At 42.0% G+C, this 13,022-nt stretch overlaps 1 protein-coding gene across 2 annotated transcripts in view; it reads right to left on the reverse strand.

Annotated features, from left to right (window-relative positions):
- The window catches only part of AR (androgen receptor), a 247,266-nt gene that overhangs the window by 136,756 nt on the left and 97,488 nt on the right, over positions 1-13,022 (reverse strand). The window lies entirely within an intron of this gene.

The following is a 13,022-nucleotide window of genomic DNA, read 5'->3' on the forward strand; positions in this document are numbered from 1 at the left end:
GTATTTATTTGGGAGGTTCAGGTCCACAGTGGAAGTAACTTCATACTTAATGCTTGTTCAGACAAGCCTACCCAGATGCTTAGAAAGTTGAGGGTAATCTTAATCTGCTTTATTATTTTAACTTTTGTATGTTTAACAATATGGTTATGAATTTTTCTCAGTTTTATTGTTTCATCTTTTCATAAACTGATTTGAGATTTTGTACAATGAAGCAGTGTATAAATTTTATGAAATAAGCAAACAAACAAATGTCTGCATGAATAACTGTTAGCATCCGCTCTAACATTAATGGCCCCTTGTGTCCCTTCCAACTCTGCATTCTATGATTTGCACTCTCCTGTCTAGGCTTATGCTGATCCTCGAAAATTGTGCTTGGATTAAACAGCAATTTGCTCCTCAAAAGTTGGTTGCTTCATATTGATCTTTCAATGAAAAAGTGGTGCTGTTCAGGACTTGGCATTGAGGATTCTCAGTCTGTGCTATGTGGCAATTAAAAACAGTGATTTTGAACCCTTCTGAATGGGAAGAAGACAGAAACATTTCAAAGATAGCAGAAGCAAGGAAGTGGCAAACTCAGACATGGAGCAAATAGGGCAGAAAAGCATGAAAACACCCTCCTTAATTTCTGAAACACCTTCCAAGGTTCAGGGCCATTCTGCATTTCCTCAAACATTTTTTTTTTTTTTACCAGATCCAGCTGCAAGTCTCTTATTGTGCTCTTAAACAACCTACAGACCTGGGCTTTTGAACATGGCTCGTTATCAAGTGTTGGCCTGCATGTGTTCATCACAGATCTACCACCCTTGCTTTGGGAGAAGTCACAGTGTGGTCTAGTGGTTAGAGTGTCAGAACAGGACTTTGGGGAGAGCAGGTTTCAAATCCCTACTGGGCAATGAAGCTCACTGGGTGTGATCTTGAGTGCCAGTCACCACCTCTCAGCCTAAGCTACCTAGAATTGTAGAATCAGAGAATTGTAGAGACCTCATATGTCACCTAGTCCAACCCTATGAAATGCAGGAATCCCAGCTAATCAATAGTCAGGGAATCAACAGCCAGATCACAACACTCATAGCTGATCGTACTTCACACCCTCATTAAGTGTTTCTGCCTGATTGCAATGCACCCTTTGTTGCGGACTAAAGTAGACCCACCTCACTATACGCCAATTAAATAAATGACTGCAATTTACCACAGGCTATCGGGGGAGGGGGTCTTGTGTGAGGGAAACTGCCATTCAGGGAGTCTCAGGCGGGAGTTAATCAAACAAGGAAAGTTTGATTTACCCCCTCCCCCTCCCCTCTGAAAAAAACCCAACTCCGAAGATGGTGAAACAACTTTAGGTCAGGAGACACGTTCTTTCAGGTAGAACGTATTATTTAAACTAAATATAGGGACATCATAGGCTTAAACACAGTATGACAGTCATAGCTTCTCTCAAACTCCCTTTACTTAAAATCAGTTGCTACACTTCAGTTTCCGTTACTTCTTTCTAGGTCCTTATGCTTAGTTTGGGCAGATGCTTCAGATCAACGCTTTTAACACCATTTATTAATTTGGTTCACAAGCAAAGGGGCACTTTTCTTCATTATTTTTTTTAAAGAAAACAATCCCACACCTGAGGTATTCTAATTAGTATAGCAGACCCAGGGGATCACCTCACCCCTTGTTATTGCTTTGGGAGTCTTCTTTACCTAGAAGAAATCTCCCCTCCTGACTGGAATGAGTCCCAGGTAGTCTGATTCCCACAGCTTCTGGCTCAGACTCAGTCCTTCAGTTAACTCCTGACTATATTTCCCAAACACTCAACCCAGTCTTCCTATCTAAGCTGCGAGGCTCTTTCCTCTTGCTACAGATAGTCTCCTCAGTGTGGTTGTTTGGCTCAAATCAGAACCAGTTCTCCCACAGGCAAACCTTATCCTAATTTTTACCATCCATCTCAAATCAAGCCCTATCTCTATCCCTATCTAAAAACTCCCTCAGAAACGGTTCCTTCCCCCCCCAGTGTTGGCTCCACGCCCCCCCCCCGTTGTCTGACTGTCTTGGTAGCCAATCAGAGAATTCTGAGGGACTGCACCACCAAGACTCTGGCATGGCTCTGCTGTCTGGCACACCCTTCAATGCCTCTTGCATGCATGGATGGAGGATACTGTGATAATGCATGTGTGTAGAAACTAGCCTGTTGTACAAAGGCCAAATTTGCATTTGAAACTAAAGCATTTTATAAATATTTATTATCAACAAATACCGTAAGTTTGATGTGCAAAGTTTAAGAAATGATTGGAATAAATAATGGGAATGTTCACTATTACCTAGACAGTGGGAATATGTATTGGCTTCGATATCAGATGCATTGATGGATCTTAAACTAAGACTAAATCAACAGAAACTATTATTTAGCATTTATTGGACTCCCTTACGTTTGTATAAGAAAGGACTGTCTAATGTAGCTCTTTGTTGGAGATGTAAATACTGGACTATATAAACAAGACACCACAGAAAAAAAACCAAATTAAGATTTTTAGAGGTGAATATGTTATTGAATATCACCATCATATATAAATTAACAATAGGACAACAAAAATAGATTCTATGCGCCCTGATGGTGGCCAAGAGACTGATATTGATGAACTGGAAGAACAGAGATACGATTCCCCTTAATCAATCACTTGGCAACATGACAACACTGGGAACATATAAACAGACAGCTTATAGACACAGACTTTATTTGGTTAAAAACAATGATACTTGGAATGAGTTTACACAGAATATATTTGGTTACTGACAATTAAATGTGAGTTAGAATAATAAGAATATACACATCTGTATATTAATGTATGGTAATGTAACAGTATTTTAAAAAAAATCATTCACACACATTTTTTCTCTCCTCACTCTACCTCTTTTATAAATAAAATTAAACAACAACAAAACAACAACAACAACAACAACAACAACAACAATGCATTTGCTTCCTTTTGCCTCTGGCCCCACCCACCACTGGCATGTGGTCCCTGCAGGTTTCCTAGAATATGGCCCTCAAGCTAGAAGAGATTCCCCAACAAATCCACCTGATCCAGAGAAATGTGGTGCCCTCCATACCACAATCCACTGCCTTATAGTGAGATGGTACAGCAGAACACCTATGGAGGTGCCCATCAGCCCACCAAGCTCCCCTGCTTTTACCTAATGGGCTTCTGTTTGTTGAGCAGCTGTTAAGAGGTAGGGGGGAAATGCCAGAGGGGAAAAATAAGAGGGGCTATTACAATATAACTTTAAAGCATGGGTAGGCAAATTAAGGTCCGGGGGCCGAATCCGGCCCAATCGCGTTCTCAATCCAGCCCACGGACGGTCTGGGAATCAGCGTGTTTTGACATGAGTAGAATGTGTCCTTTTATTTAAAATGCATCTCTGGGTTATTTGTGTGGCATAGGAATTCGTTCATATTTTATTTTCAAAATAGAGACTGCCCCCCCATAAGGTCTGAGGGACAGTGGACTGGCCCCCTGCTGAAAAAGTTTGCTAACTCCTGCTTTAAAGCAAGCTTTTTCAGGCACCCCTAGTGCCCCCAACCCTATAAAAAGACCATTCAGAAGAGCCTCCTGATTCAACACAGCAACCAAAAATTGCACATCTATTCCAAATCCAATCGAAACTTTTAAATTAGTTCAACAAAACTGATGAACTTGATCCAGTGATGCCAACTGCCTCACAGGGTTGTTGTGGGGCTTAAATGAGGACTAGGACCTGGGAGAGACAGGGGTTTATATCCCCCACTTAGCCATGAAGTTCCCTGGGTGTGACCACAGGGGCCTCTCAGCCTAAACTACCTCACAGGGTTGTTGTGGGGTTTATGCGAGGATGGAGAGAAGGCCACCTCGAGCTCATGGGAGAGAAAAAGTGGGATATAAGTGCACTTAATGATAAAACAACAATAATCCTTCCTGCAGTAAAACTGGAGTGTGGTTTGGAACTGGGATAAACTGGGATTTGGTCACTGAGCACACCAGCTGCAAAAAGAGACACCTGCCTGCCCCACAAAAAGCCAGAGTAGCAGTGTGTTTCTCAGAAAGGCTTCTTAGCCCAGAAACAGGACTTGTAAGTCTGCACCACTCCCAGCAAATTACTGCCAGCAAATTACTGACAACCCCTTGACAGTAAATGATGGTGTTTTACTCTGTTGCTCTTTGGACGCTCACCTTGCAGGTGCAACCTTAGCTCTGACAGCCGTTTCTTCTTCTTTACACAGTCTATAAAAAGGCTGTTCTCAAACACTGTCTTTATTAACACAGAAGGAGCTGAACTACTTAGGTGCATATTGTTGTTCTGCAGTCAAAGTATGCCAAAATCTCCCTTCCCTGACAATCTTGATTTATCAGGCTGCAAAAAATTAGTTCCTATTAGGTTTTACTTGGTAGGTAGATTACAAAGCTTAGAGGTGCACAAGATATGAAACATACAGGTGGTATTTAACACCTGATAAACTGACCAAGATATACAAGACTGTATCAAGTAAATGCTGGAAATGCAAACAGTCTGAAGGGTCATTTTTTCATATGTGATGGACTTGCAAAAAAGCGACAGGCTTTTGAATTGAAGAATATAAAAAATAGTTTAAAATAGTTATCCCCCAAAGGCCTGAGACATTTCTTTTGGGAATAATGGGGCAGAGATTCCACAAAAGTTGGTTAAATTGTTTATGTATGCTACCACCACAGCCAGAATTCTGCATGAGCGGAAATGGAAAGAAGTTCCAACAAAAGAGGAGCAGAATTTGAAATTATTGGACTATGTGGAGATGGCGAAAGTGTTGGCAAAAATAGGAGACCCAAAGGAAGAAACGTTTGTGGGGGCCACTAGGGGCTCATCGGAAGATGGCTGACAATAACATCTCTCCGACCCACACGAGGTAATTAGGAGGCTGTGATGGGAGTACCCCCCAAAGGTTGTGTGTGGGGGCTACCCTTGCCTGCTGTGCCCTACACCACCCTCGAATTTGTGGGGATGGGGGCACTAGGCAGAAAACCCTTCTGTGGATCTCGGCGCTCCTGGACACTGTCTCTGATCTGCGCCTCTAGCTGCAATAACTTCAAAAGAATCAATTAGGAGGGAGCGAATGCACATATTTCAAGGAAGGAGAGGGAGTAAAGACTGCTAACTGAAGAGATTTCTGATAAGCAAGACGGATCGGAAGAACAAGAATAAATCATGAGAAGACCCACCAAGGCTCAGTATGGCAAAGGGACTGGATGGGGGAGGGGGGAAAAACTTTCCTTTCTTTTCTCTATGTGATTAACCAAGAATCCCCCCCCCTCACAAGTCACAAGTTAGTAATGCCGTTTAAATGACTTAAGCTGTGGATTTATGACTGTGTGGAGATAATTTACTAACCAAAGCATGTTTCAAGAAGACCATGGAAACTATAAGAGCTTTGGAATGATGCAGTAAAAAATATCGTCGCCATGTTGGCAAGTTCTGTTGGAGGTCTTAGGTCTGGGAGGAGGAACAGAGCTGTTTTTATATTGTGGGTGAGACTCCTCAGAGGGACTTAAGAGCGACAGATCTACGAGATTAATGATTAAAGAGTGATGTTATTTATGAAAGCGATGATATATGGAAACCATCTTGATATGAGGACTGGTCGAACGGAAAATTCACACAGGATTATAATTGGTGTTTGTCTGCTTAAGGAGATTATCAGAAGAGATCATAAAGAAAAGAAGAAAAAATATACGAATAAGATGAGATGTGGAAACAGCAAGATAAGACTGGATAGAATTATGAACATTATTTGGACTGATTTGTGGATATTAATGCAGTAGCAAGAAGATGATCAGAATCCCCCTCAACAAAAATTTAAAATTCGGCTTTGTAATTCGGAATTTATGTGATGTGATTTGATTTGATTTGATTGGTCGGTTAATAAAAATAATTTTTTTTAAAAGGAAGAAACGTTTGTGGAAGAGTAGAGACCCTTTTTGGATTATCTATAGTCAAAGGAAATCACAAGCAGGACTTCAAATACAAGCAAAGGAATGAGAATGATAAAGGAATGTAATGTACAATATATGTTATAGAAAAAATATGGCATTAATGGCAGTAGATGAACAATTTGAACAGAATCATCATGGAAGTAAGGATGGGACGTCAAAATGTTAAGGGAATACTGTATTGAAACTGAACTGAATTTGTTAAAATGTTTAAAAACCAATAAAAATTATGGGGAGGGGTTAACAGACTACAAAAAGCTGGTAGCACTGAATCAAGTTCATCTACTAAACTAATTAAAGTTTTAATTTGGTTTTGAATAAATGTGCAATTCATTGTTACTGTTTTGATTTTTTGTTATGATCTTCCTTAGTGTGTCATCCTGCAAACCACTATTCTGAATGATGCTTTTTGTAGGGTAGGGAGCACCGAGGATGAATTTCTAGAACCAACAGGGCAGTGGCCGCAAAAACTTTAGGAGCCACTGGGCACTTCTCAGATGTGTGAGTGAGAGCTCCCATCAGCCCCAGGAGATGTGGACCAAAACATCTGGAGGGCATCAGGTTGGCATATGATGGTAAATGGTTCTCCAAATGATAGTAGTGGGGCTTTCGTTTTCCCCACAAACTCTTAATGCACACTCAGTGCTAGCAACCCAATCTCAACCAACCAACCTCAACCAACCTAATTCCCCAATTATAGTGTATGGGGACCTTCAAAACCCAATACATGTTTCCCCCCTATAAGTTGCCACCTGAACCTTTCAACTGCAGAAGTAAAGCTTGAACCTGCTACCTTCTTTTTCACCCCTAAACTATAGCTCCTCAAGACAGTCACAGGTCACTGTGGATGAGCAGAACAGAGATGGGAACATAAGAAGAGCATGCTGAATCAGGCCAATGGCTGACCTAGTTCAGCATCCTGCTCTCACAGTGGACAGAAAAGTGCCTGTGGGAAACCCCCAAGCAGGATTCCAGCAAAAGAGTCCTTTCCTGTCCTGCAGTCACCAGCAACTGATATCTAGGAGCATTGCTGTCTCCAACCATGGAAGAAGAGAATAGGTATCATGGTTAGTAGCCATCAACCTCCATGAATTTGCCTGACCCTGTTTTAAAGCCATACCAGTTGTTGTCCATCACTACCTCCTGTAGGAGTGGGTTCCACAGATTAACTCTTTGCTGCATGAATAAGTCCTTCCTTTTATCTGTCCTGAATTTTCCAACATTCAGCTTCATGAGATGCCCGTCTGTTCTAGTGTTATGAAAGTGAGAAGGAGACTTCTTTCTATCCACTTTCTCCATGCCATACATAAGTTTATAAACTTCTATTGTGTTGCCTCTTACTTGCCTTATCCAAAGAGTCATAAAGGCTGCAACCTTTCTTCAAGGGAAGTTTGTACATGCATGGGCATGCTCTTGCATTCATTTCATTAAAACTCCCTCACTCTGTGTGCTTAGATGGCTAGGAATTTTGTATTATGCAATATATTCTTAATGCCACAGGCATGTTCACAATGATGAGGTAAAAAGTGTTTGCTAACCCCAACTGAGATATTAAACCTCTGGTTGGAAGTAAACTGGCACCGAGTTCCAGGAGTAATAACACCAAGCAAGCCAAATTTATGTTCGCACAGAAATAGAGCATGTTTCATGTGGTGAAAGTCTGTGTGTTTGTTTCATGATGCCACCGCCCTCAAAGACATGAGGCGAAATCTGCTTCCCACAGATGTTTAGTTAGTGGAATAGAATTCCAACCCCGCTTTAGTACTCGTGAATGCACAAACTGGATCGCTTGATATGAATTACAGGATAACATGGGATGATTAGACTACCATAAATGGCGATCTCACTGCACAAATAAAAATCTGAGGTTCCACAGGGCTTGCCGATCAGATGGTCGGCGGTTCGAATCCCTGCAACAGGGTGAGCTCCTGTTGTTCAGTCCCAGCTCCTGCCAACCTAGCAGTTCGAAAGCACGAAGTGCAAGTAGATAAATAGGTACCGCTCTGGCAGAAAGGGAAACGGTGTTTCTGTGAGCTGCTCTGGTTCGCCAGAAGCGGCTTAGTCATGCTGGCCACATGACCTGGAAGCCGGCTCCCTTGGCCAGTAAAGTGAGATGAGCAGTGCAACCCCAGAGTCGTCTGCAACTGGACCTAACGGTCAGGGGTCCCTTTACCTTAACCCAAAGTAAGTGGTTGTGGAAAGCATAGCCAAAGGTTTCCTCTGCAGCCTGGCTTTGGAAAGAGTGAATCACACTCTCTTGCTCCCATGATGTCACCCTGTAATGCATCACTGCACTGAGGAAGGACATCCCCAAAAGGTGTTGTGGGGACATATTCGTGTGCTGTGTATGTCTATTCAGAAGTAAGCTCCACTGTGTTCAACCAGGGCTTACTCCCAATCAAAGCATAGCTGTGATTGTAGCCTAACTTAATTAACCGAACCAATAAACAGGAGGCTTCTGTAAACTCAAGTCAATCACTGAAGAGATCAGTTGCAAACACCCTTTTGTTGCATAAGAGGTGAAGTCAGTGATTATGCAGCAACTGCAGGTATTCCTAGAAGAGAATGACTTATTTGGATCAGAGTTTTCCAAACTGTGTGTTGCGACACATTAAGTGTGTCTGGATGCGGCGTGTAGGTGAGTCATGTACATGCTTTTATACGGAGTCAGTTTAACCTCCGGCTGCCTAAAAATATGTAGTGAAGGCTCCCTGGGGAGACCATTCTGCAAACAGGGAGCCACCATCGAAAAGGCCTTATTCTTTTGTTGCTGCCCTGCAGATCTCTCACAGAAGAGGCACGCGAAGAAGGACCTCAGATGATGATTGCAGGGTCTGGGTTGGTTTAAATGGGGAGAGGCGGTCCTTGAGGTACTTCGGTCTTGAGTCATTTTAAGGCTTTATAAGCACTAAATGGCAGCCAGAGCAGTTGGGCCAGGATTGGCATTACTTGCTCAAACCAAGTTATATGTTTATTTATTGTCATAAAGCACTGTGAGATATCTTCACCATAGAGAAGTATATAGATATTTTTAGGGGGGGAAACCTAAAGAAGAGAAAATAACTTCTCATCTCATAACAGCAGCCACGGGCTATACTGCCAAATACTGGCAACTTGATGAACATAAGCTGACATTTGTTATGATTGAACTTAAAGAGAAACAGATGAATTTGAGGATCAGAGCCCTACCTGAGGAAAAGGAAAGCTTGAGAGAGTTTCATGAGGAGACAGGACTAACATCGGTTGAGAGAGGTATTTGGGGGTTAGTATGACCGCCAGAAATGTGAATTTATTCAAGGATAACTGTGAAGGACGTTGGATTGAAGAGAAGGGGGATTTGGAAATATGGACAAATCTGAAGTTGTTATTGTTGGGCCGAGTTGCTGTGGTGGGGATGAGGGTTGCTGTGTTGTCGGGGATGTTGCTTTTGTTTCAAACATTGCAAGCTTTGGATGGGATGGATTGTTTCAGGAGGTGGCAGAGGGACGTTTCTAGATTTGTTTGGCAGGGCAGGAAGCCACGAGTAAAATTTAAGATATTGACAGATGCCAAAGAAGGAGGTGGACTTGCCCTGCCAGACCCCTAAACTTTGTTGTGAACCATCTGCTTTTTGCCGGCTGAGAGAATGGTTGCTTCTTGAAAGCACTGAAGTGTTGGATAATGGCAGATGAAGTTGATGGACTATATGGAATTGGCGGAAATGACTGGCAAGATCCGAGACCAGGGAGAAGAGCCGGGGAAGAAGACTGGAAAAAGTTTAAAGACTATTTATAGAAATATTGTAAAATTAATGAATGTTAGAAGAATGTTGGAGTGAAGTTATATGGCTTTAGTAGAAATGTTATAAGGAATTAAGTATAAATAGATTAATAGAAAATTAAAGGAAAAAATAAGGCAAGAATGTGTTAAGATAATTATAGGATAGAAAACAGAGGAAGATGGAAAGGAATTGCTGAAACAATAAACAGAAGTGGAATACAAAAAGGGAGGTGTGAGGTCGTTGGAAATAAGCGAATGAAAGATAAGATATTGAAAATGTTTGAGGTGTTTTTAAATTGTTTTTGTTTGTTTTTGTCTTGTTTTGTATGTAGTGTTTTTGTATTGTATTTGTATTGTTCTTTTATCCCTTTTTTTGTTTTGTTTGTAGTGTTGTGTTGAAACTGTTCGAAAAGTAATAAATATCATTTTTTTAAAAAAATATACTGCCAAATATTGGAAGAGAAGACCTTTAATATTAATAATTTGAATTGTTGGTACTCTGGGGTTTGGCAAATTGCCCTTGAAAAGATGTAGCGTAAACTAAAAGTACCTAAAAACAGAGCTCAAGTGACTGTGTGTGTGTGTGTTTGTTTGTGTGTGTGTGTGTGTATAAAAGGCATGATTTTATTTCTTATACAACTACTGAGGCACATGGTCACTCAGTGCTACCAGTATACAGAATCATAGAATTGTGGAATTGGAAGGGAATCCCAAGGGTCAGCTAGTTCTAGTCCAACCCCCTGCTGTGCAGGAAGCACAGCTAATGTAATGCCTAAAGTCTATGCCATCGGTTTATGCAAATGTCTGGCTCGTTTAAGACTATGTAGAACCTTTATTCTCAGTAATGATGGAAGTCACAGGTGCATAATACTTTGTACTTTATTATCTCTTTTGAGCTGCACTGTGCCTTTGTGGGTCTGACCCATGATGCTTTATGGTTTAAATTTCTGATTCTCTGTTTTCTTTCTTTTTGCTGTGCTTGAACATTTTGTTGCTGTTGTTAACAAATCAAGGAAAGGAATCTGCAGAGATGAGGAGTGCTTCCTACCAAACACCACATTTTGAAGTTGGGCCAACCTGGAAAGGTGCTTGACCTCTCAGGACTCCGCTTATAAAATAAATATAATCTTACAAATGTCTCAGTTTGTTCCGCAATGCAGCCTCTTGGCACCCATGCTAACAGCGCAATACTTGCCTTGCAGCAGGTGCTGGAAACCCACGCTATGCCACTGTCTGGATGGAATTCAAGCATGACATATAGGGAGGCAGGGAACCTGTCTCTTCAAGCAAACAATGTGCCATCAGCCCAGACACAGAATTTTTTTTTTTTTTTTAGCCCCAAAGTACTCCCTTTTAAACACCCCTTAAAGGAAGAAAAGGAAAGCATGTTTAAGCTGGCCATTCTTGTTTCAAAGGAAAAGCAGCCCGATCTACTTTTCTGTCACAACTCCCCTTCCCCACCACAATTTGCTCTTGAACTCGCTGTTAGTAAACCCTGGGACGGGGATGGGGGGACGGGGGGGGGAGTAACTGTAGCCAAGATTTCCAGAAGGGAAACTGGTATGACATCCTGGGGAAAAACGTGTGCCGGGGGCGGGGCGCTATGCAGCTGTTTCTCTTTCCAAATAAAAATGGCCAGAGAAAGTACACTTAAAACAACAACTGCCAGTGTTTGACTTTAACATACAGCTTTTAATTATTGATTCAGCGTTTTGCATATCCTGCCTCTGGCTTTAATTTCTAAGGCAACTTTCAAATGCACAGGAAAAAAACCACAGGATGTAGTAAAGCTGGGACTGTGATTTAAAGCGGGGGAGTGGGGTGATTAACCCTTTATCCACTGGCAGCTTTTCAATTAAAAAACAACTCCCTCCCTGGCAAGCTGCCTTTCTGCTGCGGCGGGTTCTGTCGTCATTGTGCTATGAGCGAGTATCTAAAATTTTGTAACTGGAACCCTACAGGGAGGACATGCGATGTTGACACACAGAGAGAAACAAGCTCACGGTCACTCACCACTCCTCTGCTGAAACGAGTTCAAAGTCTGTTTTCAATTTACATGGAATTTTATCCTCACAACAGCCCTGTGAGGTAGGTCAGGTTGAGTAACTGCGGCTCACCCAACGAGCTTCATGACCTAATGGAAACATGTGCAGGGTCTCCTTATTCCTAGCCTAGCACTCTATTAAGCACTACAGCACATTGTCTCCAACACTTAAGTATTTGTAAATACAAATGAAGAGCAATATTGGGAACCAGATTAAAGAGTTTTGTAGAAATGGGCAAAAACATTTCATTGAAAACCACACTCACGTTGGCAGGGCAGAGTTAAACTATGAACTCCCTCCTGCAGGAGGAAGGAGCTAGATGGGCTTTATAAGATTAGCCAAATTCATGGAGGAGGAAAAGGCTGTCAATAGCTACTAGCCATGATGACCATGCTATTAGTCAGAGGCTGTAATGCCCCTGAATGCCAGTTGCTGGAAACCACTGGAGGAGAGAGGGCTCTTGTGCTTGGATCCTGCTTGCAGGTTTCCTTTTGGGGCATCTGATTGACTGCTGTGAGAACAGGATGCTGGACTAGGTGGGCCATTGACCTGATCCAGTAGCGCCTTCTGTTGTTCTTATGCTCTTAACATTGGAATCTACTGCAATGGCCTCTGATTTGAAGGGGTTCTGTTTTTTTGTTTTTAAAAGGATAATTGTCCCCCTGAGGCTTTGAACTTGTTATTTTTGCCTACAGCCTCACAATACCAATTGATCTGCAGAACAGAAGATCCCTGATTACTGTCAACAAAACAGCTTGCCATACTCTCAGGGCTCATCCAGACTTCCTTTTGTGCTGCATTTCTAAGCACAGTTCTGAGTTTAAAGCGCTGTGTCCTGGCACCCTTTTATTTGCCCAGGTGCTTTCCCTGTTAAAACAGGCTCTTTACTGCTGAATTGGAGATAATAGCAATTGGAAGAAAACCCTAATTGCCATTTGTTCCAATTCAGCGTTGAAGTGCAGGTGTTTGCAGGGAAAGTGGCAGGTCAAGGAAAGAGAAGTGCTTTAAAGTGCGGACCTATTCCTAGAAAGGCAAGTGTAGGTGAGTCCTGGGTCTAGACAGCTGGCAGCATTTCACAAAGAAGGAAAGAAGTAAGACTTGTGTTAATATTTTACAAACCTACTTGATCTTGCAAAGTTGGTGCAGGGAGGCTTAGGTAGGTTAGCAAACTGCAGTCTTTGCAGATTTGCTTTACTTGTCCATTAAGAAGCAGGGAGAAACCAGGCGAATG

This window comes from Podarcis vaucheri (genome assembly GCF_965113315.1).
Source record: "Podarcis vaucheri genome assembly, chromosome: Z".
Taxonomy (NCBI): Eukaryota; Metazoa; Chordata; class Lepidosauria; order Squamata; family Lacertidae; genus Podarcis; species Podarcis vaucheri.